General features: G+C 51.7%; 1 protein-coding gene across 2 annotated transcripts in view; it reads left to right on the forward strand.

Moving 5' to 3' along the window:
- Positions 1 to 439: 439 nt before the first annotated feature.
- B4GALT4 (beta-1,4-galactosyltransferase 4) overlaps positions 440 to 27711 on the forward strand; it is a 132389-nt gene continuing 105117 nt past the window's right edge. The window contains exon 1 of one of the 2 annotated variants that reach the window (XM_075593628.1): positions 440 to 1055. The gene's annotated coding sequence lies outside the window, so the exon portion shown is untranslated. Of the gene's footprint in view, positions 1056 to 18348; positions 18455 to 27711 lie in introns of those variants that run through there. The other variant, XM_075593626.1, reaches the window with a different exon arrangement.

Here is a 27711-nt window from a genome sequence, read left to right on the forward strand (position 1 = left end):
ATCCCCAGGAGATGCCTTAGGGAGGTGTATGGGCATGATCCTTTCGGTCCATCAGCATCCATGCCAGAATTTTGGGCTGATTGTGGGTGTCCAGTATGTCACCTAGAGTGTTACAGTATTGATACTCTAAGCCCAGTGGACTATGCTGTACGTAAGCCACCTTAAGAGGGTATAGGGGTACCAGTAATGGATACTATAGCAGGGGGTAATTCTGGTTGTTACACATCTACGTTAGGATGTGTCTGTTATAATGGTTATAAGAAAAGATATGTACTGTAATAATGTGTTGTTATGTTTTGCAGTGCTACCTGAAGGAAGGTTCCGCAAATTTAGGTCCCCAAGCGAGGGCGTTGGGATTCCACCAGGGGGAGAATGTAGCCATGTCTAGGATTGGTGTACATATCTCTTTCTCATGTTGGCAGTAACCCTGGTAAGTATGCAGGATTGCCAGCATGCTATCAATGAGGTTTGCCCTCACACCCTGGTGAGGTGTCATATGTCCCCAAAGGAAGTGACAACATGCAGTGTGTTCCCACTTAGTGATACAGAGCATGTTTGTTCTCTGGGGGGTGATATAAGACACAGCACTGCCTAAAGTTAGGAGTTCAGTTTCCTGTTGTTGTGCTGCTCTGTTCACTGAGAGGCACGTGAAGGTCTGCAACAATGTTGCAGTGTCTCCTGCTAGCTGTGAGTCAGTGAGCATACGCAGCAGAGTTAGAGGAGCTGAGAGAGACAAAGCAGCTCAGGAGAGGAGCTGACAGCAGCCAGAGAAGCTGGAGAATCTCTCTGAGAGTAGAGGTGGAAAGCAGATCTATTAGAGAAGGGACCTTCCTAATGGAATGCTGCAGTGAGATGAGTGGCTGAGCTGTTATCTGTGAGGGGCAGCTTGCCCATACCAACCATCAATAAAGATGCCCTGTTCGAATATACCTCCACTGTGTGAGTGTGAAGTTACTCAGCAGTGGATGGCACCACCAAGAAGGAGTCCCTCACCAGGACCATCTTCCTGCGGAAGCACAGATCCTGATGAGGTGGAGGCGCTGCACTGGATATAGGTAGGACTCGCACACACTACCTCAGCTGCCTGTCTGGATGACATCCTCTAATACCATCAAGCGGGAGACTCAGGAGCCCTGTTGCCTACAGGTGCACCACCAGACACGAACACGTAATGGGGATTGGTTAGATTACCCGGGCCAATGTGAGATTGGGGGGGGGGAAACCCGTTACACTTAGTTACTTACTATAAACATATAACGTATACAAGTGACATCCCCTCCTCTGGTTCCTCCTGGGATCCGAAGCAAAAAAGGCTGAACCCTACCTTTTATAACCTGGGGTCCGTCTAAGCATTATAAGGTCACCCCCATATATGGGGACTTTCTGGAAACCTCCAGAATTAAGGCAGTGCCAGACACTAACCTTTAAAACAGATACATATTTAAGTTACACAAAGTGTGCAACACCTATGCCCTGCAAGGGATTTAACCCCTTAAGTCCCTGATGGGCTAAAGCCAAATTAGCAAGGGTGCAACACTAATGTGCAGTATTCATTTTCGAAAGATAAATGTGTGTGTGTGGGGGGGGAGGGGGATGGAGGGATGGGCACCTGACATACTCTCTCACCAGGGGGGGGGGCACCTGATACACTCTCACCAGGGGGGAAGGGGGCACCTGACACACTCTCATCAGGGGGGGGGGGGCACCTGATACACTCTCACCAGGGGGGAAGGGGGCACCTGACACACTCTCTCACCAGGGGGGAAGGGGGCACCTGACACACTCTCTCACCAGGGGGGAAGGAGGCACCGGAAACACTCTCTCACCAGGGGGGAAGGAGGCACCGGACACACTCTCTCACCAGGGGGGAAGGAGGCACCGGACACACTCTCTCACCAGGGGGGAAGGAGGCACCGGACACACTCTCACCAGGGGGGAAGGGGGCACCTGACACACTCTCTCACCAGGGGGGAAGGGGGCACCGGACACACTCTCTCACCAGGGGGGAAGGGGTCACCGGACACACTCTCTCACCAGGGGGGAAGGGGGCACCTGACACACTCTCTCACCAGGGGGGAAGGGGGCACCGGACACACTTTCTCACCAGGGGGGAAGGAGGCACCGGACACACTCTCTCACCAGGGGGGAAGGAGGCACCGGACACACTCTCTCACCCGGGGGGAAGGGGGCACCTGACACACTCTCTCGCCAGGGGGGAAGGGGACACCGGACACACTCTCTCACCAGGGGGGAAGGAGGCACCGGACACACTCTCTCACCAGGGGGGAAGGGGCCACCGGACACACTCTCTCACCAGGGGGTGAGTGGGGGGGCACCTGATACACTCTCACCAGGGGGGAAGGGGGCACCTGATACATTCTCACCAGGGGGGAAGGGGGCACCTGATACACTTTCACGGCCCTGATGGGAATGCTATTTTAATCTAGTATTCAGATTTTTGGGGTACATTTTTTATTTGGATAAATTGTTTTGTAACAATGTAACTGTTTTACCATCATCATCCTTTATCTTGATTAGTTGACAGACGGCATATCAAATACATATACATATATTCTGAACACATGATACATAAAGCTTGGCCCCCTGCAGACGCACTTACCAGAACTCCCTCCTACTGTCTCTGTACGTTCTCCCTACCTACCAATTAGACTGTAAGCTCCTCGGAGCAGGGACTCCTCTTCCTTAATGTTACGTTTATGTCTAAAGCACTTATTCCCATGATCTGTTATTTATATTATCTGTTATTTATTTGATTACCACATGTATTACTACTGTGAAGCGCTATGTATATTAATGGCGCTATATAAATAAAGACATACAATACAATACAATACATACATACATACAGTAAGACAAAGTAAAAAATAATAATCTGAATAGTTTTAAAAAATACATTTAAAAAAATATTCTATTTATATCCACAAGGTGTCGCCATTGAAGTATTATGTGAAGTATCTTGAATGTGGTCTGTAGGAGAACTGTAATTTAGAAAGTAACAGAGGAGGGAGAGGGATGGGACAGTAACAGAGGAGGGAGAGGGATGGGACAGTAACAGAGGAGGGAGAGGGACGGGACAGTAACAGAGGAGGGAGAGGGACGGGACAGTAACAGAGGAGGGAGAGGGACGGGACAGTAACAGAGGAGGGAGAGGGACGGGACAGTAACAGAGGAGGGAGAGGGACGGGACAGTAACAGAGGAGGGAGAGGGACGGGACAGTAACAGAGGAGGGAGAGGGACGGGACAGTAACAGAGGAGGGAGAGGGACGGGACAGTAACAGAGGAGGGAGACGGACGGGACAGTAACAGAGGAGGGAGAGGGATGGGACAGTAACAGAGGAGGGAGAGGGACTGGACAGTAACAGAGGAGGGAGAGGGACGGGACAGTAACACACGATGGAGAGGGACGGGACAGTAACAGAGGAGGGAGAGGGACGGGACAGTAACACAGGAGGGGGAGGGACGGGACAGTAACAGAGGAGGGAGAGGGACGGGACAGTAACAGAGGAGGGAGAGGGATGGGACAGTAACAGAGGAGGGAGAGGGATGGGACAGTAACAGAGGAGGGAGAGGAATGGGACAGTAACAGAGGAGGGAGAGGGACGGGACAGTAACAGAGGAGGGAGAGGGACGGGACAGTAACAGAGGAGGGAGAAGGACTGGACAGTAACACAGGAGGGAGAGGGACGGGACAGTAACAGAGGAGAGAGAGGGACGGGACAGTAACAGAGGAGGGAGAGGGACGGGACAGTAACAGAGGAGGGAGAGGGACGGGACAGTAACAGAGGAGGGAGAGGGACGGGACAGTAACAGAGGAGGGAGAGGGATGGGACAGTAACACAGGAGGGAGAGGGATGGGACAGTAACATAGGAGGGAGAGGGATGGGACAGTAACAGAGGAGGGAGAGGGACTGGACAGTAACACAGGAGGGAGAGGGACGGGACAGTAACAGAGGAGGGAGAGGGACGGGACAGTAACAGAGGAGGGAGAGGGACGGGACAGTAACACAGGAGGGAGAGGGACGGGACTAACAAGCAGTTGATATGTTACACGCTTTGGAATCTCTCGGGGTTCTTCATCCCTGAGAGGCTTGGAAGCTTGTAACTTTGCAACTGCTTGTTGGTGGAATAAAAGGTATAATTTCAGATGAGATCCAAGAGGGATCAAAATGGAATCCCCAAAGCAAGCACTCAATGCCAGGAACAATATGGTTAGATAGCAGTGATCCAACAAGGTCAAAATGCCTGTATAGGGTATTTATAGGGATTAAATAACCCTTTAAGTCCCACCAAGTCCAAAGGAAAAAATAATCAATTTTTATTAGTTATTACTTATTAAAAACACAAACATTTCAATCACACTATTAAAAATACCTCTATCCAGAGGTGGTTAATGTGGTCAGTATTTCCGGAGTATGTCTATATTAGTATGACTCTTATTGACTCACATGCATCCCAATCGGTAATATCAATTATAAACCGGATAATTATGTATTGTGATCCTGTAAAATCTGGAATCTGAATATCAGACTATACACACATATGTAGGTTGAGTGCAGTGTTGTCCGAAATGAATATTTCTTAGATCAACTGGTGCAACAGTGCTACTGATTTCTATCTACACATATACATATAGTGACAGTCTGTGTCGCTCAGTCAGTAAACAGACTGCATTTGGATCATGTCTGTGTTAAGTGTCAGACATATCCAACCAGACTCGGTATAGTATACAGACAAACAGTCACAGTAGGTAATACCCAGGACCTGTATCACAGTTCTATTGCACCAAGTATATAGTATATCATTAACCATATGTAATGGATCTATAGTAGCCACAATGGCCCTGTCAGGTGCCTGGAAGGATATCTGTGATCGCGGCGGATCATAAGTATATGTCTAAACCCAGCCGCGTATACAAGCCTGTCTTCTCTCAAGCTACAGGATCGTAGGGGTGGCGCCACCTCTGATGACGTCACGCGATCACAGATATCCTTCCAGGCACCTGACAGGGCCATTGTGGCTACTATAGATCCATTACATATGGTTAATGATATGGTTAATGATATAGGAGTCATACTAATATAGACATACTCCGGAAATACTGACCACATTAACCACCTCTGGATAGAGGTATTTTTAATAGTGTGATTGAAATGTTTGTGTTTTTAATAAGTAATAACTAATAAAAATGTATTATTTTTTCCTTTGGACTTGGTGGGACTTAAAGGGTTATTTAATCCCTATACATACCCTATACAGGCATTTTGACCTTGTTGGATCACTGCTATCTAACCATATTGTTCCTGGCATTGAGTGCTTGCTTTGGGGATTCCTTTTTGATCCCTCTTGGATCTCATCTGAAATTATATGTCTATTTGTCCCTTAAGCACCTGCCATTGCTATTTAATATACATTACAAAAAGGATGAGCGGTCTCATTCCCTTTAGATCTCTGGAATAAAAGGTATCCTACTCCCTCTCCTTCCTGTGTTACTACATGGACCAAAGGACCAACACGGCTCCCCAGCCTTCTTCTGTGCTGTCATTTAGACAGATATTTACTAAGAACTAGCTGAGAGCCCCGGCGTTGCCCGGGATGTTTGTGGTGTGGGTGTGGCATTTGGGTGGGGAGTGGTCCACGCGGCCCATGTGCGGTGGTAGTGCTGCTGTGGCTGTACTTATGGTGATTGTATCGGTGTGCTGATTTGGGAGGGTTTGGTGCTGATGTGGGGGTGCGGATGTGGGTGTGCCGATGGGGGAGGTGCAAAGGTGCCGATGTGTGAGTGCTGATGGTGTTGATGGGGGCTGGGAATGGCGGGGAGCCGAGAATGCCAGTGTGCTGGGGGGGGCATGGGATACCAGTGTGCTGATGTGGTGGTGCTGGGGATAGTGTGTGTATACGTGTGTGTGTGTATACATTGTGTGTGTGTGTGTATACATGTGTGTGTATGTGTGTACGTGTGTGTGTATACATGTGTGTGTGTATACATGTTTGTGTGTATACATTGTATGTGTGTGTGTGTATACATGTGTGTGTATGTGTACGTGTGTGTGTATGTGTACGTGTGTGTGTATATACGTGTGTGTGTATATACGTGTGTGTGTATACACGTGTGTGTATACACGTGTGTGTGTATACACGTGTGTGTGTATACATTGTGTGTGTGTATACACGTGTGTGTGTGTATACATTGTGTGTGTGTATACATGTGTGTGTATACACATGTGTATACACGTGTATACATGTTTGTGTGTGTATACATGTTTGTGTGTATACATTGTATGTGTGTGTGTATAAGTGTGTGTGTGTATACATGTGTGTGTGTGTGTGTGTGTGTGTGTACGTGTACGTGTACGTGTACATTTGTGTGTGTATACATGTGTGTGTGTATACATGTGTGTATACATTATGTGTGTGTATACCTGTGTGTGTATACGTGTGTGAGTGTATACGTGTGTGTGTATGTCTCCATATGTGTGTGTGTATGTCTCCATGTGTGTGTGTGTACGTGTACATGTGTGTGTGTGTGTGTACGTGTCCATGTGTGTGTGTGTGTCTACGTGTACATGTGTGTGTCTACGTGTACATGTGTGTGTCTTACGTTTACGTGTGTGTGTCTACGTGCGTGTGTACGTGTGTGTACATGTGTGTGTGTGTGTACGTGTGTGTGTTTGTGTTTGTGTATACGTGTGTGTGTGTGTGTGTGTGTGTATACGTGTGTGTGTGTGTGTGTGTGTCTACTTGTGTGTGTGTGTGTGTGTGTGTGTGTGTGTCTACGTGTGTGTGTGTGTGTGTGTGTCTACGTGTGTGTGTCTACGTGTGTGTGTCTACGTGTGTGTGTGTGGGAGGTGGGAAGGGGGGGGGAGGAGGTGGGAAGGGGGGGGGAGGAGGTGGGAAGGGGGGGGAGGAGGTGGGAAGGGGGGGGGAGGAGGTGGGAAGGGGGGGGAGGAGGTGGTGAGGAGGGGGGGGGAGGAGGTGGTGAGGAGGGGGGGGGAGGAGATGGTGAGGAGGGGGGGGAGGAGGGGGGAGGTGGTGAGGAGGGGGGAAGGGGGGAGGGGGGGAGGGGGGGAAGGGGGGAGGGGGGGAGGGGGGGAAGGGGCGGGAGGTGGTGAGGAGGGGGGAGGGGGGGAGGTGGTGAGGAGGGGGGAAGGGGGGGAGGTGGTGAGGAGGGGGGAAGGGGGGGAGGTGGTTAGGGGGGGAGGTGGTGAGGGGAGGGGGAGGGGGAGGGGGGAGGGGGGGAAGGGGGGAAGGTGGGAAGGTGGTGGGAAGGGGGGGAGGTGGTGGGAAGGGGGGGGAGGTGGTGGGAAGGGGGGGGAGGTGGTGGGAAGGGGGGGGAGGTGGTGGGAAGGGGGGGAGGTGGTGGGAAGGGGGGAAGGGGGTGTGAAGGTGGGGGGAGGTGGTGTGAAGGTGGGGGGAGGTGGTGAGGAGGGGGAGGTGGTGGGAGGTTGTAAGGGGGGAGTGAAGGGAAGGGGGGGTGAAGGTAGGGGTGGAGGGGAGGTGAAGGGGGGGTGAGGGGAGGGGGAGAGGGGGGGGAAGGGGAGAGGGGGGGGAAGGGGAGAGGGGGGGAAGGGGAGAGGGGGGGGGAAGGGGAGAGGGGGGGAAGGGGGGAAGGGGGGGGGAAGGGGGGAGGGGGGGAAGGGGGGGAGGGGGAGGGGGGGAAAGGGGGGAGGGGGAGGGGGGGAAAGGGGGGGAGGTGGTGGGAAGGGGAGGTGGAGGGGGGGTGAAGGTGGGGGTGGAGGGGGGTGAAGGTGGGGGTGGAGGGGGGGTGAAGGTGGGGGTGGAGGGGGGGTGAAGGTGGGGATGGAGGGGGGGTGGAGGGGAGGTGGAGGGGAGGTGAAGGGGGGGGGTGGAGAGGAGGTGAAGGGGGGGGGGGTGGAGGGGGGGTGAAGGGGGGGGTGGAGGGGAGGTGGAGGGGGGAAGGGGGGGAGGTGGTGGGGGGAAGGGGGGGTGGAGGGGAGGTGAAGACGGGGGGTGGAGGGGAGGTGAAGGTTGGGTGGGTGGAGGAGAGGTGAAGGGGGGGTGGAGGGGAGGTGAAGGGGGGGGTGGAGGGGAGGTGAAGGGGGTGTGGAGGGGAGGTGAAGGGGGGGTGGAAGGGAGGTGAAGGGGAGGTGGAGGGGGGGGTGGAGGGGAGGTGAAGGGGGTGTGGAGGGGAGGTGAAGGGGGGGTGGAAGGGAGGTGAAGGGGAGGTGGAGGGGGGGTGAAGGGGAGGTGGAGGGGGGGTGAAGGGGAGGTGGAGGGGGGGTGAAGGGGAGGTGGGGTGGAGGGGAGGTGAAGGGGAGGTGGAGGGGAAGTGGAGTGAGGGGAGGTGAGGGGTGGGTGAGGGGAGGTGAGGGTAGGTGAACGCCGCTCAGTCACCCGTCCGGCAGCTCACTCACCCGTCCGGAAGCTCCCACGTGGATGTGAGGCGGGAGGCAGCTTGTTGTGGCCGCTCCCCGCTGTGTCCCGGGCGCTCGTTCCCCCGCTGACTGTAGCGGCGCCGGCTCCCACGTGGATCTGAGGCGGGAGGCCCGGGCCGCGCTTCCCCTCTCCGGGAGCGGTGCACGTGAGGGGGAGTGCAGGAGGCCCGGGCCGCGCCGCGAGGGGGGAGGAGGCTGCAGTTTGCTGCTCTCCACGGCGCACGGTGAGGGTGATGGTGCGGCTGGGGATGTTGCGGAGCGTGGGGATTTGGGTGACGTGGGGGGAGAGAGTGAGGGGCACAGGGAGAGGAGGAGGAGGGGGGGTGTGTGTGTGTGTGTGTGTGTGTGGTTTTTTTTGCCCGTCACTCTGCCTCAGGCCAATGAGAGGTGCGGGGGCGGGCAGGCCAAGGGACCAATGAGATTGCCGCTAGGGACGCAGACATATATAGTAGATTGCTACTCTGCAAGAGTCAGTAGCCAACCTCACACTTGTGAGACCCAAAAGGTTGAAAAAGCTGTCTGTGAGTAGGGTTACCGGCTCTGCACTTCTGTAACCCAGGCTGTGCTGTAAAGCTGTGTAATACGGCAGGTATAAGCTCATAGGGGTTCCATGTTAAAATGGATAAGAATTAGTCACTCGGTGCTCATTTGCATGTAATTAACCAGAATCCCTGGCTGCAGTGGGAGCACTGTATGCCAAGGCTGAGATTATAATACAGGCGCGTGTGCGCGCGACGGAGGGCATGGAGCCGCATGCGCCTGTCGCCCCAGCGAGGCCCGCACTTTGATGGAGGCGTGGTGAACGCGTCACCTTGATAAAGGGCCACAAGCCCGCCGAAACGCGTAGGTGTTCTGTTTTTTGTGCCTTTGATCCATTAAACTTTTTTTATTGTGGGAATGCACCTCTGTGTTTATTTATAGCTATTAGTGGAACCAGTGCTTCGTTTTTTTCTTTTCCCTTTTTCTGGTTCGCCGTGATTGGCTGTACCGCTCACGTGATGCGACCGTTGCTTGAAAAGACCATTTTGTTTTGTCTTTCCAAAACGCGGTCGCGCTGTCACGCCTCATCGCACTATAGGTCGGCGTCATAGGATTGTTGGTTGTTCTCGACGCATGCGCCGTCGCGGTTACTATAAACGCGGCCTATGAGGTAATGGCGAGAGGCAGGGCGGCAGACCTGTATGAGACGTTAATGTGCTCACAACATGATATTTTTCTTTGCTGTACTCTACAAGACAACTTCTATGCTGGATGACACATTACAGCTACGTTTAGTTGAATGGACCATATTTAGTAAACTTTGCTTGAAGGTGTCTCATGGAGAAGTGCTGCGTTGTCAATAAAGCCCTAAATGTGTTGCGGGCCTCTCTTGCAATGAAAGGGTTATAGTAACAACAAGGTGAAATCTGGTATTTATATCTGTACTTTACGACCTCAGAAAATAGTCACAACTTTGGCGGAAATGTAAGTTTAGTTTGAACATCTCCCTACTGTTTATCTCTGGAAATTCACTGTTTCCTGCACGGGAGGCGTCTCATCCTTACGAGATATGGCATAAATAGCAGCGCTGGATTTCCCACAAGGCTGACTAGGGCTGTAGCCTGGAGCGGCAATTTGTAGGGGAGCGACAATTGCTTTGTGTGTGTGTTGAGAGGGGGGGTCTTCTCTGGAGCGGTCCCCCTCCTGCAGCGTCGCGTTGTCATGGCAACCCGACATCAAATGACACATTACCATCACAATGCGTCGTCACATGCTGCTGTGATTGCGCTATGCTGCAACAGTACGGCTGTACCTGCTGCCAGGGTGAGCCTATGGGCGGTATAAGGATAAATCAGCCCCTGATAAAGAGGGTGTTATAAAAATGTACATTTTACTAGATGGCACAAAATAAATCTCTACCTTTAGAAAATATCAAATCCAGTGATAAGATCCCTAATATGCCTTTATATTTTACATATCTCAAAATACGTTGTCATATAAATGAGATAATAGTGTTTGGTCCCATCTGGGAGGATCACGCACTTACGTATTCTCTGGCAGGGAAATATTCTACCAAATAAATAACCGGTGCTACATTCGGAAATGAATGCTAAAAATATTCCAAATGTTCATTTGCAAAACGGGGCTGGAGATTTAGATGAAATATCACATATAGAAAAGTTAATTTTCGGGTACAATAGGGTTAGACAATGTAGAATGTAGGCAGACCTTGGAGAACCCCAATTGAAGCATCGAGCGCATGTCTTGTCGTATTTAGTGTCTAAATTCATTAAACCTTTTCCAGCTTCACATTGCAAAGCGAGTATAACCAGCCTCACACTGAAGAGTCAAAACAGCTGTCTGAGTAGGTTTTACTGGCTGTCATAGAAGGCCAGGCATTTACACCTTTATATCTGGATCATACATTGAGCAAAACAAGATAAGTGAAATAAATTGTGAATTGATTCGCATGAAAAGGCAAACACACAGTGGAACACAAACTACATAAGATAGACACACTTACTTGGGACCTGGGTCAAAAAACCTAGATTTTCCTAACTTAATATAACATAAAACAAGGGTCTTTCGTTGACCGGGACTTAGCCCGAGATGTCCTGGAGCTGAAATCGGCATGGAGTTCCTGACGCCACCACTCTCCTTCCTCTGGAGGTGCTGAAATCACTTCACTGGGAGTTAGCTCCAATCGTCCTGGAACTAAATTCGGCTTGCAATCCTAGCCGCGACCGCTACGTTCTGTTTGTAAAACTTGGCCGCAAAAAGCTAGACTTAGAAAATATTTCACCTCGGATTTCTGAAGCCGGTGTCTTTGCTATTTCGGTCGGTGCATCTTTTGGTCGTTTCAAATTTGCCACTGTTGTTCTGGTGCTTAGAAACTGATGGCCGGATTGGCTGAGGGATTCTTATCGGTTTCCTTCATGAACCTATCCAGAGGGATTGCAAAGACTAGTTTGGGATAGCGTTCCCCATCCACACGATAAGGACTTGATATTATATCTCTAAACATGAGGGTATTATTTAAAGCTTGAAACTGGGGTTAGCCAGCGGGTTAGTCAGCCATTATTTTGAGTTAGTCTCCCAAGGGGAGTAGGTTTTGCTTGTATTGCTTTGTTTTCCTTAAAGGGACAGTGTGTCTATTATTCTGTTATTATTGTGGAGAATAAACCACTGGAGTTAAAGCCTAAACCCACTGCCTAAGACTCTTACTGACCCCCACCGTGAGGCTATCCTGCCACGGTCCCCATAGTCTATAATTGGCATTAGCATCTGCTGTGCGATGCGTTTTCTGACCAGTAGGCTTAGGGAGGATTTGTTCCTATAAAGTACACCTAGATTTGGATGTCAGTGTATCAATGTACAACATAAATGTTAAATGGGAGTCAAACCATATGCCCAGATATTTAAAACTAGTGACAGGGGCTAGAATTGTATTAGCGCTGGTTCTGATCTGTAGGTCCATCATTGGTAGCTTTAGAAATTTAGCCCTGGTTTCAAAATACCATTGTTACAGTCTTGTCAGTGTTTAAAAACAGTTTGTCTTGGGAAATCCAGTTTAAGTCTTTAAAAAGCTGATTGGTGTACTGTACATGTCCAAGGTCAGAGAAGTGAGGGCTGTGCGCATATAAGATTGTGTCATCTGCATACATGTGTATTGAAGCTCCCTTACAAGCTATAGGTAGATCATTAATGAAGACTATATGTGGGATATATAGTCTCCGAAAGAGGGGTTGCCACTGACCCTTCAAAGCTGGAAGCAATTGCCTCATGGCCAAGGCCGAGTTGACATCTTTCCTTGGGTTTTGCAGGTACTATCGAAGGTTTGTGGATAACTTCTCAGCCATAGTAAAACCTTTGACACAGCTAAGAAAGGGCTATCCCCCATCTCGTGGGTGTAGTTTGACCCCAGGAACCAGTGGTCAGGACTATGGCCAGGTGAACTAAATAATGAAAGGAAGCATTCCAAAAAACAAGACCCTCTTTGCAGTGCTGATTTTTGCTGATCCCAGAAACCCTATATACTGCATGTAGATACCAGCTTGGAAGGTTTGGGGTACTGTACCAAGGCCACTCTGATGGACTAAGGCCTGTCACATTTGTACGTCAGCATCTTGCCCCGTCAGAGAAGAACTATCCAGTCCACAAACTCCTGCCATTAAAATGGGCCGTAGTTGACGAGCTGAATGATTACCATTAAATATTGAGTTTGTGTGGTATAATGAAGTTTAAGATGATTCCCTACCACCCACAAAGGGACCCCCAACCCGAGAGATTCAACAGAACATTGTTGAATATGATGGAAATCCTAGATAACAGAAAATGGAGTCAACATGTACACCACCTAGTACATGCCTACAATTGTGCCTGTAATGAAGCCACAGGTATGGAGGTAGGAAGGTGATGAGTCAGAGGATGAAGATGAGTATGGAAGGGAGAGACTGTTAGGCCACTTATCCAACATTATGGACTCGAGTGACTCTGAGCCTCCACAAGGTCTCCCTCCAATACAGGGTGCATTACCACGGGTTCCCGTCTACTACCAGAAATTAACTGGACCCTGAAACCTATGACTTTATTCCCCTAGATCCACTTTTTAGTTGATGAAGATGTGGAGACGGGCCAAGTTCCTTGGGGTTGTGAAAGAAACCACAGGGTAGAGGAAAAAGACACCGGGTCACACTAAGTCCAAGTCTGAAGAAGAGCAGGTAGAGGTGCCGATAGAACCAGTGGTATTTCCTCCCCTTCCTCAAAGAGAAAGTAGGCCAGGTTAACGTATGATTCCCCTGGGTTATCCACCAAAATCCCATGTGGGTAGTATACCAAAAATATAGACCCCTATGGTGAGTGAGCCACGTGAACCCTGGAAATGTGATACCTGGTGGTGTATCAGTGACACATTATGTGGGAATTGCCCTTATATGCCATCACCTGCTCCTGTGTTGATAGAAATTTTAGTACTGTTATGTTATTACTATTATATATGATACCACTGTGAAATTGATGGGGGCATAAATGTTTCTAGCAGGAGGGAGAGTGTAACACCCCTATGAACTCATTAGTATATTGATGGACTGCATTAAAATGAGAGGATACCAAGAAGGATGACATCAAGGGGCTTTTCCTCCCACTCTTGTAGAGCGGGACTGGGAAGTGAGTTAACCCTTACACAGGGATAGGCTGTTTATTTTGTTTTTGTATGGTCTGCATTGTTTAAAGGGACAGGCTCAATAAAGCCATGTTTTAATATCCCCCAAACTGCCTCCTTGTGTGTACGTCTGCACCTCCCTCTTACAAGGAGCCTGGCAGAACAGCATGTACCGGAGGTAGCAGGTATGATACAGTACATCATCTGTGTAAAGGGTATCTGTGTAAGCTGGGAGTTCTGAAGCTGAGTAGACCAAGTGGAAACATCCATGGGATCGCCCTATGACAGTGTCCTATTTCACCATGCACAGCTACCGCCACTCTTTGTGAAGTAACAGGACTGCACCTTTTAACACACCTATTTTCCACACGAGCTCCAACGCTGTTCCGGCACATTATTTAGCATCTGGTCCACTGTGACTGAGACAGGCAGGGCTTTCTATCATGGCCGTTCCCCTGCGACACCAACACATCGCTGAAATTCCTTGCCTCCCCCAAGATGGCTGACATCTGAGGTCATTTCGCCCTCACCCAAGATGGCTGAAGTGGCTTCCTTCCGCTTTCAACCTGGATGGAGGTTGTAATCAACTGCACACGTTCCTGGCCTTTATATGGGAGACATTTCCATGCAACCAGTGCCTGAGCAAGGTGTCTGATTCCTTATGCTCTGGGACACTGTCTGGTATCCTGCTTGTGCGTTGCATGTCTTGAGCTTGTGCTGAACCTTCTGCCTGTACTTGGACTCCATTTGCCTCTCTCCTGCCCTGAACCATGTTCCTGTCCCAATACAAAGTGTTTACAGTATGTTACAGCAATTCCTGTACAGGTACAACACTCACACCTGGAACCCTTTAAGTATACCTCCACGCCTGTGCTCTTCGACTGCTTTTCCAAAAGAGCCGGATGAGAAAAAATGTAGGAGTAAAAAGGTGACAAGAATATTAGAATATCATTTCAGACATTTAAAAACTTACACATTAAAAAACTGTCACGTGTATATTACATCTGTACCATATATATATATATATATATATATATATATATATATATATATATATATATATACAGTGGTTGACAAATCACCAAAAAATCTACTCGCCACACAAAAAAATCTACTCGCCACCTAGTACCAAACGTGTGCTGCTTGGGCCAATATTTACTCGCCCGGGGGTTAAATCCACTCGCCCGGGGCGAGCAAATGTATAGGTTTGTCGAACACTGTATATATATATATATATATATATATATATATATATAATAAAAAAAATAAAAAAAAAAATAGATGATACCGTTCTGTGGCTAACGAAATGCTTTTATTTGTGCGAGCTTTCGAGATACACTGATCTCTTCTTCCGGCGATGTTACAATGAATGAAGCAAAAGGTAAACTTAAAAACAGTGTCTCTTGGAATGTTATCTGTGCTGTTCCTTCCCCCGGTGTGGATGTGTTTTATGGCTAGAGGTGTTAAATGGTTACTGAAAGCAAGTGAAGAAAGAGTGTGTATGTGTATCAGTGTGAATAAAAATGAATGGAGAGCCCACAGTATATACAGTGCTTTACACAAGGTGTGTGTGGAGTGGGACTGGATATAAAGGGATACATTGTAACTTACTTTGCCACGATTGCAACTGTGTTTCATTCTGTGTAACCATTCCTTGGTCTGTGCAGGAAGCCATATCACACAATTTGCTTACCAATATCTGCACTAACAGCTGTTTTTGGGACTAACCGGGTGATCATATCAATCACTGTCAGTCTCGCAGCACAGCAACCTATCTACTCTGGGTTGCTACCTACTGTGACCAGTCGGGTTACTGGCTAAACATTACCATTTACCTTACAGCACAGCAGAAAGCACCTCACTCCTACCATTTAGCTGTGCGGGGGCTCCCCTCTGTGCGTGCCAGTCGCTTGCAGGGGGTGCCGGTCGCTTGCAGGGGATGCCGGTCGCTTGCAGGGGGTGCCGGTCGCTTGCAGGGGGTGCCGGTCGCTTGCAGGGGGTGCCAGTCGCTTGCAGCGGGTGCCGGTCGCTTGCAGCAGGTGCCGGTCGCTTGCAGGGGGTGCCGGTCGCTTGCAGGGGGTGCCGGTCGCTTGCAGCGGGTGCCGGTCGCTTGCAGCGGGTGCCGGTCGCTTGCAGGGGGTGCCGGTCGCTTGCAGGGGGTGCGTCGCTTGCAGCGGGTGCCAGTCGCTTGCAGGGGGTGCCAGTCGCTTGCAGGGGGTGCCAGTCGCTTGCAGGGGGTGTCAGTCGCTTGCAGGGGGTGCCAGTCGCTTGCAGGGGGTGCCGGTCGCTTGCAGGGGGTGCGTCGCTTGCAGCGGGTGCCAGTCGCTTGCAGGGGGTGCCAGTCGCTTGCAGGGGGTGCCAGTCGCTTGCAGGGGGTGTCAGTCGCTTGCAGGGGGTGCCAGTAGGGTGCCAGTCGCTTGCAGCGGGTGCGTCGCTTGCAGCGGGTGCCAGTCGCCTGCAGGGGGTGCCGGTCGCTTGCAGGGGGTGCCGGTCGCTTGCAGGGGGTGCCAGTCGATTGCAGGGGGTGCCGGTCGCTTGCAGGGGGTGCCAGTCGATTGCAGGGGGTGTCAGTCGCTTGCAGCGGGTGCCAGTCGCTTGCAGGGGGTGCCAGTCGCTTGCAGGGGGTGCCAGTCGCTTGCAGGGGGTGCCAGTAGGGTGCCAGTCGCTTGCAGGGGGTGTCAGTCGCTTGCAGGGGGTGCCAGTAGGGTGCCAGTCGCTTGCAGGGGGTGCCAGTCGCTTGCAGGGGGTGCCAGTAGGGTGCCAGTCGCTTGCAGGGGGTGTCAGTCGCTTGCAGGGGAAGCCAGTAGGGTGCCAGTCGATTGCAGGGGGTGCCAGTCGCTTGCAGCGGGTGCCAGTCGCTTGCAGGGGGTGTCAGTCGCTTGCAGGGGGTGCCAGTAGATTGCAGGGGGTGCCAGTCGATTGCAGGGGGTGCCAGTCGCTTGCAGGGGGTGCCAGTCGCTTGCAGCGGGTGCCGGTCGATTGCAGGGGGTGCGTCGCTTGCAGCGGGTGCCAGTCGCTTGCAGCGGGTGCCAGTCGCTTGCAGCGGGTGCCAGTCGCTTGCAGCGGGTGCCAGTCGCTTGCAGGGGGTGCCAGTCGCTTGCAGTGGGTGCCAGTCGCTTGCAGGGGGTGCCAGTCGATTGCAGGGGGTGCGTCGCTTGCAGCGGGTGCCGGTCGCTTGCAGCGGGTGCCAGTCGCTTGCAGGGGGTGCCAGTAGGGTGCCAGTCGCTTGCAGGGGGTGCCAGTCGCTTGCAGCGGGTGCCAGTCGCTTGCAGGGGGTGACAGTCGCTTGCAGGGGGTGCCAGTCGCTTGCAGCGGGTGCCAGTCGCTTGCAGGGGGTGTCAGTCGCTTGCAGGGGGTGCCAGTCGCTTGCAGGGGGTGCCAGTCGATTGCAGAGGGTGCCAGTCGCTTGCAGGGGGTGCCAGTCGCTTGCAGGGGGTGCCGGTAGGGTGCCAGTCGCTTGCAGGGGGTGTCAGTCGCTTGCAGGGGGTGCCAGTAGGGTGCCAGTCGCTTGCAGGGGGTGCCAGTCGCTTGCAGGGTGTGTCAGTCGCTTGCAGGGGGTGCCAGTAGGGTGCCAGTCGCTTGCAGGGGATGCCAGTCGCTTGCAGGGGGTGCCAGTAGCTTGCAGCGGGTGCCAGTCGCTTGCAGGGGGTGCCAGTAGGGTGCCAGTCACTTGCAGGGGGTGCCAGTCGCTTGCAGGGGGTGCCAGTCGATTGCAGGGGGTGCCAGTCGATTGCAGGGGGTGCCAGTCGCTTGCAGGGGGTGCCAGTCGCTTGCAGGGGGTGCCAGTCGCTTGCAGCAGGTGCCAGTCGCTTGCAGGGGGTGCCAGTCGCTTGCAGGGGGTGCCAGTCGCTTGCAGGGGGTGCCAGTAGGGTGCCAGTCGCTTACAGGGGGTGCCAGTCGCTTGCAGCGGGTGCCAGTCGCTTGCAAGGGGTGTCAGTCTCTTGCAGGGGGTGCCAGTAGGGTGCCAGTCGCTTACAGGGGGTGCCAGTCGCTTGCAGCGGGTGCCAGTCGCTTGCAAGGGGTGTCAGTCTCTTGCAGGGGGTGCCAGTCGCTTGCAGGGGGTGTCAGTCTCTTGCAAGGGGGGTGCCAGTAGGGTGTCAGTCGCTTGCAAGGGGTGTCAGTCGCTTGCAGCGGGTGCCAGTCGCTTGCAGGGGGTGCCAGTAGGGTGTCTGTCTCTTGCAGGGGGTGCCAGTAGGGTGCCAGTCGCTTACAGGGGGTGCCAGTCGCTTGCAGCGGGTGCCAGTCGCTTGCAGGGGGTGCCAGTCGCTTGCAAGGGGTGCCAGTAGGGTGTCAGTCTCTTGCAGGGGGTGCCAGTCTCTTGCAGGGGGTGCCAGTAGGGTGTCAGTCTCTTGCAGGGGGTGCCAGTCACTTGCAGCGGGTGCCAGTCGCTTGCAGGGGGTGTCAGTCTCTTGCAGGGGGTGCCAGTCTCTTGCAGGGGGTGCCAGTAGGGTGCCAGTCACTTGCAGCGGGTGCCAGTCGTTTGCAGGGGGTGCCAGTCGCTTGCAGCGGGTGCCAGTCGCTTGCAGGGGGTGCCAGTCGCTTGCAGGGGGTGCCAGTCGCTTGCAGGGGGTGCCAGTCGCTTGCAGGAGGTGCCAGCCATTTGAAGAAGCCACACTGAGGGGGTAACAGTATTAGTCTGACTATTGACACAAATACATTTCCGCTGCAGCCCTATCACAGTGACGGGCACACTACAGCCATTGCCCTTAGCAGCAATGGCGGCCGTGGCTTCTCCCCCCTTCCTGGCGCCACTCTGGCCCACTGTAACCTCCCGCTCTCTGCTTCGCGGCGCTGCCTGTCTATCCCCGCGTCCTCCCAGACTCTGTGGTTGAGTAACGGGATGGTGAGTGAGGATGGAGGCGGCCCGGTGTGATGCAGCCGCGGGGGGAGATGCCGCAGGTACGCGGGGGGAGAGAGAGAGAGGACACTCAGTGTCACAGTGTACTATCAGCAGGCCCGGGAGTCACACTCAGGGGAAGTGAGTGGCATGTCTGTGAGGCTCACTCACTACAGTGCGGTCTCACTCATTACTAACCGGGTATAGTGAGCATTACTTAATCCTTAATGCAGTATTACTCCGGTATAGTGAGCATTACTTAATGCAATGCATTGTTACTCCGGGATAGTGAGTATTACTTAATGCAATGCATTGTTACTCCGGGATAGTGAGTATTACTTAATGCAATGCATTGTTACTCCGGGATAGTGAGTATTACTTAATGCAATGCATTGTTACTCCGGGATAGTGAGTATTTCCCACTGCGTGCATTATTGCTCTGGTCTAATAAGTATTACTTAATGCAATGCATTATTACTCGGGTAGAGTGAGTGTCACTTATTGCAAAGTATTATTACTCCTGTATAGTATCACTCACTCGTTACAATAAAGCCTCACTCTTATGGAGTGTTACTTGTCATACAGTCTCACTCACTGCAGTGCGTTATTATTCATGTACAGTGAGTGTCACTCATTGCAGTGCGTTATTATTCATGTACAGTGAGTGTCACTCATTGCAGTGCGTTATTATTCATGTACAGTGAGTGTCACTCATTGCAGTGCGTTATTATTCATGTACAGTGAGTGTCACTCATTGCAGTGCGTTATTATTCATGTACAGTGAGTGTCACTCATTGCAGTGCGTTATTATTCATGTACAGTGAGTCTCACTCATTGCAGTGGGTTATTTATTTATAAAATGTTTTGCATTGAGAGTTACCTCTCGTTTTCAATATGTCCTGGGCACAGAGTTATGATGACATAATACATGGTTACAAATACATAGTTACAAATACATTGTTACATTAAGTGAGCAGGGTATACATTATATACAAGATATTGCATGCACAGTTAGAGACAATATATATTATAGGCGTATGTAACAGTTACAGACCAGTTTAAAATGTGAGACAGCTTTAGTTTTGAAAGAACTTAGACTGTGAGAGCCTCGGGTAGATTGTTCCAGTTTAGGGGTGCATGCTAAAAGGAGGAGCGGCCGGATACTTTGCTGAACCTTGGGACCATGAACAGTCTTTTGAAGTCAGATCTCAGATAAGTGCTGCATGTGGTTGGGGTGAGGAGCTTGTTTAGGAAGTATTTGAAGGCAAAAATGAACTTTGCGCCTGGACTCAAGTGATGACTAATATAGTTCTTTGAACATTTCGCAATGATGTGTGTTATTGCATTGGAGGACAAAGTGGCATTTTGAATTGTAGAGGTTATCACGTTTGCTAAGGTGGGTTTGGGGTGCCGAGCCGTATACTATGTCCCCATAGTCTATAATTGGCATTAGCATCTGCAGTGTGATGCACTTTCTGACCGGGAGGATTTGTTTCTATAAAGTACACCTAGTTTGGCATAGGTTTTGGATGTCGGTATCAATGTGCATCTCAAATGTTAAATGGGAGTCAAACCATATGCCCAAATATTTGAAACTAGTAACAGGGGCTAGGATAGTATTAGCGTTGGTTCGGATCTGTAGGTCATTCATTGGAAGCGTTAGAAATTTTGCCTTGGTCCCAAATATCATTGTTACAGTCTTGTCAGTGTTTAAAAACAGTTTGTTTTGGGAAGTCCAATTTTCAAGTCTCAAAGTCAGTTTGAAGTACATGTACAAGGTCTGAGAGGTTAGGGCTGTGTGTGTATAAGATTGTGTAATCTGCATACATGTGTATTGAAGCTTCCTTTACAGGCCATAGGAAGATTATTGATGAACACTGAGAAGAGTAGGGGCCCCAGAACACAGCCTTGCGGGACCCCACATGTGATATCCAAGGGGTTGGAGTATGGCTAAGGCCCCGCTCCCTCCGTCAGCGCTCCCGCACTGCAGACAGGCAGGGCGCTGACATACACAGACCGCGATATGCGGTCTGTAGGGAGCGGGAGGTGGGCGGGAGTGGGAGGCTTGAGCGGGAGGGGGGGCGTGGCTTGAGCGGAGGGACCCGCTACTCTCCCCCCCCCCCTCCCTCGGCTCGGGCTGTCATACACACACGCAGGCACTCTCTCACACGCAGGCACTCTCTCTCTCTTACACACACACACACACACACACACACACGCAGGCAGGCACTCATACACATACATACATACACACACACACACACACACACACACACAGAGACAGACACTCCACACTCCTCCCCGCTCCCCGAAGCCTCTCCTCCTCCCGAAGCCTCCCCTCCTCATTGGCTCACAGCCACACCACGTGACGCGTCGACGCTAGGGATCACAATTCTCTTGTATCCCCTAGCGGCTGACGCGTCACAGCGTGTAGTGAGCTGTGCAGCCAGGGGGGACCGGGACCGGCACGGGAGGATTCCCCTACTGGTGGGGAAAGCCCGTGCATCCGTCCGTCCCAGCCCTTAGTGCCCGAGATGGACACACGGGATCTACCTGATAGGTAGGACTGAAACCATTTTAATGCATGCTTCCCTATTCCAGAGCTCTGGAGTTTGTTAAGCAGGATAACATGATCAACTGTGTCAAAAGCCTTTGCAAAATCTAGGAATACTGCACCAGTGAGTTGTCCCCGTTCCATTCAACACTGGATCTCATTGCAAACTTTAGCAGGGTAGTTACTGTGGAGTGTTTGGGGCCAAAGCCAGTTTGGAATTGGCTAGGGAAATTTGTCTTGGTATAATAATTGTGTAATTGGGAATTAACACATTTTCCATGACTTTGGATAGTATTGGGAGAAGAGAGATTGGCCTGTAGTTTGAGACGGTGTTTTTGTCTCCACTTTTGAAGATTGGGACAACTCTGGCAGTTTTCCGGGTCTTAGGGATATGGCCTGCAGACAGGATAGAGTTGAGTAGGGAAGCAATTGGTTTGGCAATGGCTGGGGCACCAAGTCGTAGGAACCTAGATTGTAGTAAGTCAGGTCCACATTGGCTGCTTAGTTTTAATTTGAGGAGCGCTTGTGTAATCTCCTCTTCAGATAATGGGACAAATTGAAACATGTGGGCAGTGTTGGGAGAGGGTGGGGATATAGGGGTACTCCCAGGATGAGGTTCATGTTTGTAGTTCGGGTTACGTTTCGCTAATAAGTTAGTAGCACACCCCACAAACTAATCATTGAATGCATTTGCAATGTCAGTGGGATTTGTCAGAGTAATATCCTCCTTACTGATATTACTTGGTTGTTGATGGTTAGAAGGCTGGAATATATTGTTAACCTTCCAGGAGTTTGCTGGATTTGATGTATTCTGGTGGAGATTGTCAGAGTAATATTGTGCTTTTGCATGCCTTGTTTGCCTTGTGCACATATTCCACAGGCATCTGTAGTTATTAAGATCTTTGGTAGTGCCAGTTACTTTGTAGGTTTTCCACAAGGCAACCCTAATGTGGTAGAGCGCTGTAAGGTCGGTTGTAACCCATGGAAGGTGGGCCCCCCATACTCTTATTTTGCGTAGTGGAGCATGGGTATCACAGAGTTTTAAGAACTCAGATTGGAAATATTTGAGTGCAGAATCGGGGACGGGAATTAAGTTGATTCTGTACTAAGGGCAGCTGGTAAGGTCAGCCAGAAACTGTTGTGGGTTAAAGTTTCTAAATGTTCTAGTGAGTGGAACTTTAGGGCTTGATTGGTGTGGTTTAATTTTTCTTACAGAGTACACTATTGCATGGCCACTGAAAATGTCAGGAAGGATGCCAGAGGATTGGATTTTGCTGGGATTTGAGGAGAGGATCCAGTCTAGCAAGGAATGGTTGTGACATTTTAGGTTTGTCCGAGTGGGTTTTGAAATTAGTAGCATTGGGTTAAGTGACTTGATTTGTATCTGGATTTTGTTGTTTTTCGGGTCGAGCCAATTGAGGTTGAAATCCCCAAGAACTAGCAGCTCACTCTTCTCATTCAGAGAGGAAACGGAGCCAAGAAACTGGGTGATATCAGTCAGGGATTGTAGTGGGGCTTTAGGGGGGCGGTTGATGCCAGCTCAAGACGGGCTTAAAAAAGGGGAGGCATATGTTGACAACTATGATTTCAAAAGAGGGTGGGCTTGGGGGGGCAATTTATCAGCGAAAATTGTAACGTGTCTGCAATATAAAATAACACTCCTCCTCTCTTTGACCTGTCTTTCCTAGAAATTGTGTTTCCCTGAATGGCGATATTTGCATCAGGGGTTTTAGGGGTTAGCCATGTTTCTGTGAGAATGATGGCGTTGGGGTTTGCATAAGGCACCATGCCCTTAGTTCATCCAGTTTGGGCAGCAGGCTCCAGATATTTATATGGGTGACAGATTAACCTTTTTGGAATTTGAATGGGGTATTCTCAGATGCATGGGACATAGTTGAGAAGAGAGGGCCTGGCTTTCGTTAATATCCCCTGCTAAAGAGAGTAACAGTTATCATTGATGTACAGCGAGTCTCACTCACTGCAGTGTGTTATTATTCATATACAGTGAGTCTCACTCGCTGCAGTGCTGCCTTGCACATTACCACATGTATTACTACTGTGAAGCGCTACGTACATTAATGGCGCTATATAAATAAAGACATACAAAACAATACCCCCAGTGAGAGGCTCTGTTGTTCCTGTGAGTGAGACTTGTTCCTAAGTTCAGATATAGATTTGCATTGTTAACGTATCCCTGGCAGCTGCACATGGGCAGTAAGAGGTTAAAATGAAGCTGTCCCCAGGTCCCAGTGTGGTGTAAATGTTACCATGGGGAGGACATGTTCAGGGGACAAGATAGCAGCAGTGTATGAGTTACTGGTATAGGTGTCAGAGAGGGGGTGGCTGCTTTAGACTAATTACACTTCCATGCTTAGCCAAACAAAAGGGAAAACATCAACATGAACATCTGCAATCAAACAGGATCAGGCATGGGGTGATCATCAGGCACAGGGTGATCATCAGGCACGGGGTGATCATCAGGCACGGGGTGATCATCAGGCACGGGGTGATCATCGGGCACGGGGTGATCATCGGGCACGGGGTGATCATCGGGCACGGGGTGATCATCGGGCACGGGGTGATCATCGGGCACGGGGTGATCATCGGGCACGGGGTGATCATCGGGCACGGGGTGATCATCAGGCACTGGGTGATCATCAGGCACGGGTGATCATCAGGCACTGGGTGATCATCAGGCACAGGGTGATCATCAGGCACAGGGTGATTAGGGAGATCAGAGATCAGGCACGGGGAGATCAGGCACAGGAGATCAAAGATCAGGCACGGGGTGATCAGGCACGGGGTGATCAGAGATCAGGCACGGGGTGATCAGAGATCAGGCACGGGGTGATCAGGCACGGGGTGATCAGAGATCAGGCACGGGGAGATCAGGCACAGGAGATCGGAGATCAGGCACGGGGAGATCAGGCACAGGAGATCAGAGATCAGGCACGGGGGTGATCAGGCACGGGGAGATCAGAGACCAGGCATGGGGAGATCAGAGATCAGGCACGGGGTGATCAGGCACAGGGTGATCAGGCACGGGGAGATCAGGCATGGGGTGATCAGAGATCAGGCACGTGGTGATCAGGCACGGGGAGATCAGAGATCAGGCACGGGGAGATCAGAGATCAGGCACGGGGAGATCAGGCACCAGGCACGGGGAGATCAGGCACCAGGCACGGGGAGATCAGGCACCAGGCACGGGGAGATCAGGCACCAGGCACGGGGAGATCAGGCACCAGGCACGGGGAGATCATGCACCAGGCACGGGGAGATCAGGGACCCGGCAGCATCCAGACACTTTATGTGGTTCCTCTGGCGACATTAAACGCTGGTATCCATCACCTGCATTAAGATTATTAAACATGCCGTAACCACGTTTTCGGACATTTGGTAGCGTTTCGCGCGATTATGGGGCCACAGGCGCTTTGCTGTGACTCACCCCACTACCGCCCGCTTTCGCCGCTAAGGTAAGTGCCTAAACCCCCTACTCTAAACCCTTACCCTGAACCCCTTAAATTAACCCCCTACCCTAACCACTACAACCCATTCAATTAACCTCCTACCTTAATCCCCTTAAATTAACCATTTACCCCAACCACTAAAACGCCTTAAATTAACCCCTTACCCTAACCACTAAACCCCCTTTAATTAACCCCATACTCTAAACAGTAATAAAACGTACCTGCGAAGCACCGGGGATTCCAGCGGCGGATCGGCGGAGGTGGCAGGGAGAGTCACGGCGAAGCGCAGGCTGACATTAGGTCACGGTGAAACGGACGCCAAAACAAACTGTGCCATTTCGCCACCGCCTGGGAAGGACTGCGCTTATCAGGTAACGCTGTGCGGCGGCGCGGCCCTGCACGTGATGGCGGGGGCCTCATTGTTTCTTGTGTTGGGATATTTTGTACCTTTAAAATGAGGTAGTAGGGCACTCATTAAATACCCCAATCACTAGAAACATGAAGGGTGCAAGGTCCCCAGATAAAGCCCCCCTCCCCCCGTCCCCCAAATGGAGCCCAAGTCACCAGTAACAAAATAGTAACGGAAAAACTGAGCAAAAACAGAGCCGGCTCGCTGGTGTATTTTAGCTTTTACAAGTCAAAAGGTCACAATATTACAATGCAAATAGGGCAATATAAAAAAATACAAATACATATTATATTGCGCTATTTATGTTGTAATTTGTGTACTTTTTGACTTGTAAAATGCTAAAATACACAATTTTTGTAACCATTTTTTCCCTTACTATTTTCTTACTAGCAATCGCCACTGCCGCCTAATCCTATGGAAACTTTGTGACGCTCTGCGTGAGAGCGGGACTCTCTCTGCGGGACTCTCTCTGCGGGACTCTCTCTGCGGGACTCTCTCTGCGGGACTCTCTCTGCGGGACTCTCTCTGCGGGACTCTCTCTGCGGGACTCTCTCTGCGGGACTCTCTCTGCGGGACTCTCTTTGCGGGACTCTCTCTGTGGGACTCTCTCTTTGCGTCAAAGCGGCTGGACTCTCTCTCTGCGTCAGAGCGGCGGTACTCTCTTTCTCTGCGTCAGAGCGGCGGTACTCTCTTTCTCTGCGTCAGAGCGGCGGGACTCTCTCTCTGCGTCAGAGCGGCGGGACTCTCTGCGTCAGAGCGGCGGGACTCTCTGCGTCAGAGAGCGGCGGGACTCTCTCTCTGCGTCAGAGCGGCGGGACTCTCTCTCTGCGTCAGAGCGGCGGGACTCTCTCTCTGCGTCAGAGCGGCGGGACTCTCACTCTGCGTCAGAGCGGCGGGACTCTCTCTCTGCGTCAGAGCGGCGGGACTCTCTCTCTGCGTCAGAGCGGCGGGACTCTCTCTCTGCGTCAGAGCGGCGGGACTCTCTCTCTGCGTCAGAGCGGCGGGACTCTCTCTCTGCGTCAGAGCGGCGGGACTCTCTCTCTGCGTCAGAGCGGCGGGACTCTCTCTCTGCGTCAGAGCGGCGGGACTCTCTCTGCGTCAGAGCGGCGGGACTCTCTCTCTGCGTCAGAGCGGCGGGACTCTCTCTGCGTCAGAGCGGCGGGACTCTCTGCGTCAGAGCGGCGGGACTCTCTCTCTGCGTCAGAGCGGCGGGACTCTCTCTGCGTCAGAGCGGCGGGACTCTCTCTCTGCGTCAGAGCGGCGGGACTCTCTCTCTGCGTCAGAGCGGCGGGACTCTCTCTCTGCGTCAGAGCGGCGGGACTCTCTCTCTGCGTCAGAGCGGCGGGACTCTCTCTCTGCGTCAGAGCGGCGGGACTCTCTCTCTGCGTCAGAGCGGCGGGACTCTCACTCTGCGTCAGAGCGGCGGGACTCTCTCTCTGCGTCAGAGCGGCGGGACTCTCTCTCTGCGTCAGAGCGGCGGGATTCTCTCTCTGCGTCAGAGCGGCGGGACTCTCTCTCTGCGTCAGAGCGGCGGGACTCTCTCTCTGCGTCAGAGCGGCGGAACTCTCTCTCTGCGTCAGAGCGGCGGGACTCTCTCTCTGCGTCAGAGCGGCGGGACTCTCTCTCTGCGTCAGAGCGGCGGGACTCTCTCTCTGCGTCAGAGCGGCGGGACTCTCTCTCTGCGTCAGAGCGGCTGGACTCTCTCTCTGCGTCAGAGCGGCGGGACTCTCTCTCTGCATCAGAGCGGCGGGACTCTCTCTCTGCGTCAGAGCGGCGGGACTCTCTCTCTGCGTCAGAGCGGCGGGAATCTCTCTCTGCGTCAGAGCGGCGGGACTCTCTCTCTGCGTCAGAGCGGCGGGACTCTCTCTCTCTGCGTCAGAGTGGCGGGACTCTCTCTCTGCGTCAGAGCGGCGGGACTCTCTTTCTGCTTCAGAGCGGCGGGACTCTCTCTGCGTCAGAGCGGCGGGACTCTCTCTCTCTGCGTCAGAGCGGCGGGACTCTCTCTCTCTGCGTCAGAGCGGCGGGACTCTCTCTCTGCGTCAGAGCGGCGGGACTCTCTCTGCGTCAGAGCGGCGGGACTCTCTCTCTCTGCGTCAGAGCGGCGGGACTCTCTGCGTCAGAGCGGCGGGACTCTCTCTCTGCGTCAGAGCGGCGGGACTCTCTGCGTCAGAGCGGCGGGACTCTCTCTCTGCGTCAGAGCGGCGGGACTCTCTGCGTCAGAGCGGCGGGACTCTCTCTCTGCGTCAGAGCGGGATACTTCCCATTAAAGCCCCCCTCCCCCCAAAGTCTGTGTGTGTTTATCTTTTATAAACACGTATCGTGCTCCTATAAAAAAAAAAAGTGTTTTCTAGTGTTTCAAAATGTATGATTTTCTTAATCTCTAAATTCTGAGGTTACCATGGTAACCTTTACCCTGCGCTGGGCTCCATTTTAACTTCCCGGACACTTAATATTTCAAACGCTTTTATCTCCTGAACGGAGCATCCGATTTAAAAAAAATAAACAAAACAAAACAAAAAACCGTTGGAAATAAATAACATGTAAGTAAAATAACAATGAGCAGAGGCTGCTGCTTTTAAGATTATTAAGAGTATTGATGTCCCTCTGGGACGTTCCTCACAGTGTTGTCTGAGCGTCCCCCGCACCTCCATGATCTAATGTTTGCTCACCTGGAGCTTTTAATAAGGCTTGAAATATTGCAAACTGGTGCAAAGTGTAATGCTAGATTCACTCTCCCTGGGGGGTAAAGAAAATGCAAAATGGTACGGTCCCAAAATCCACGTCTCCTCATTGCAGGACACGGAGCGCTGATGTTCCACTCGCTGCCTCCGTAGAGAGCGAATTATCTTCAGTGTGGAACTGCTCCAGAGCCCTATTTACTTGTTTGAG

This window comes from Ascaphus truei, chromosome 3, assembly GCF_040206685.1.
Source record: "Ascaphus truei isolate aAscTru1 chromosome 3, aAscTru1.hap1, whole genome shotgun sequence".
Classification (NCBI taxonomy): Eukaryota; Metazoa; Chordata; class Amphibia; order Anura; family Ascaphidae; genus Ascaphus; species Ascaphus truei.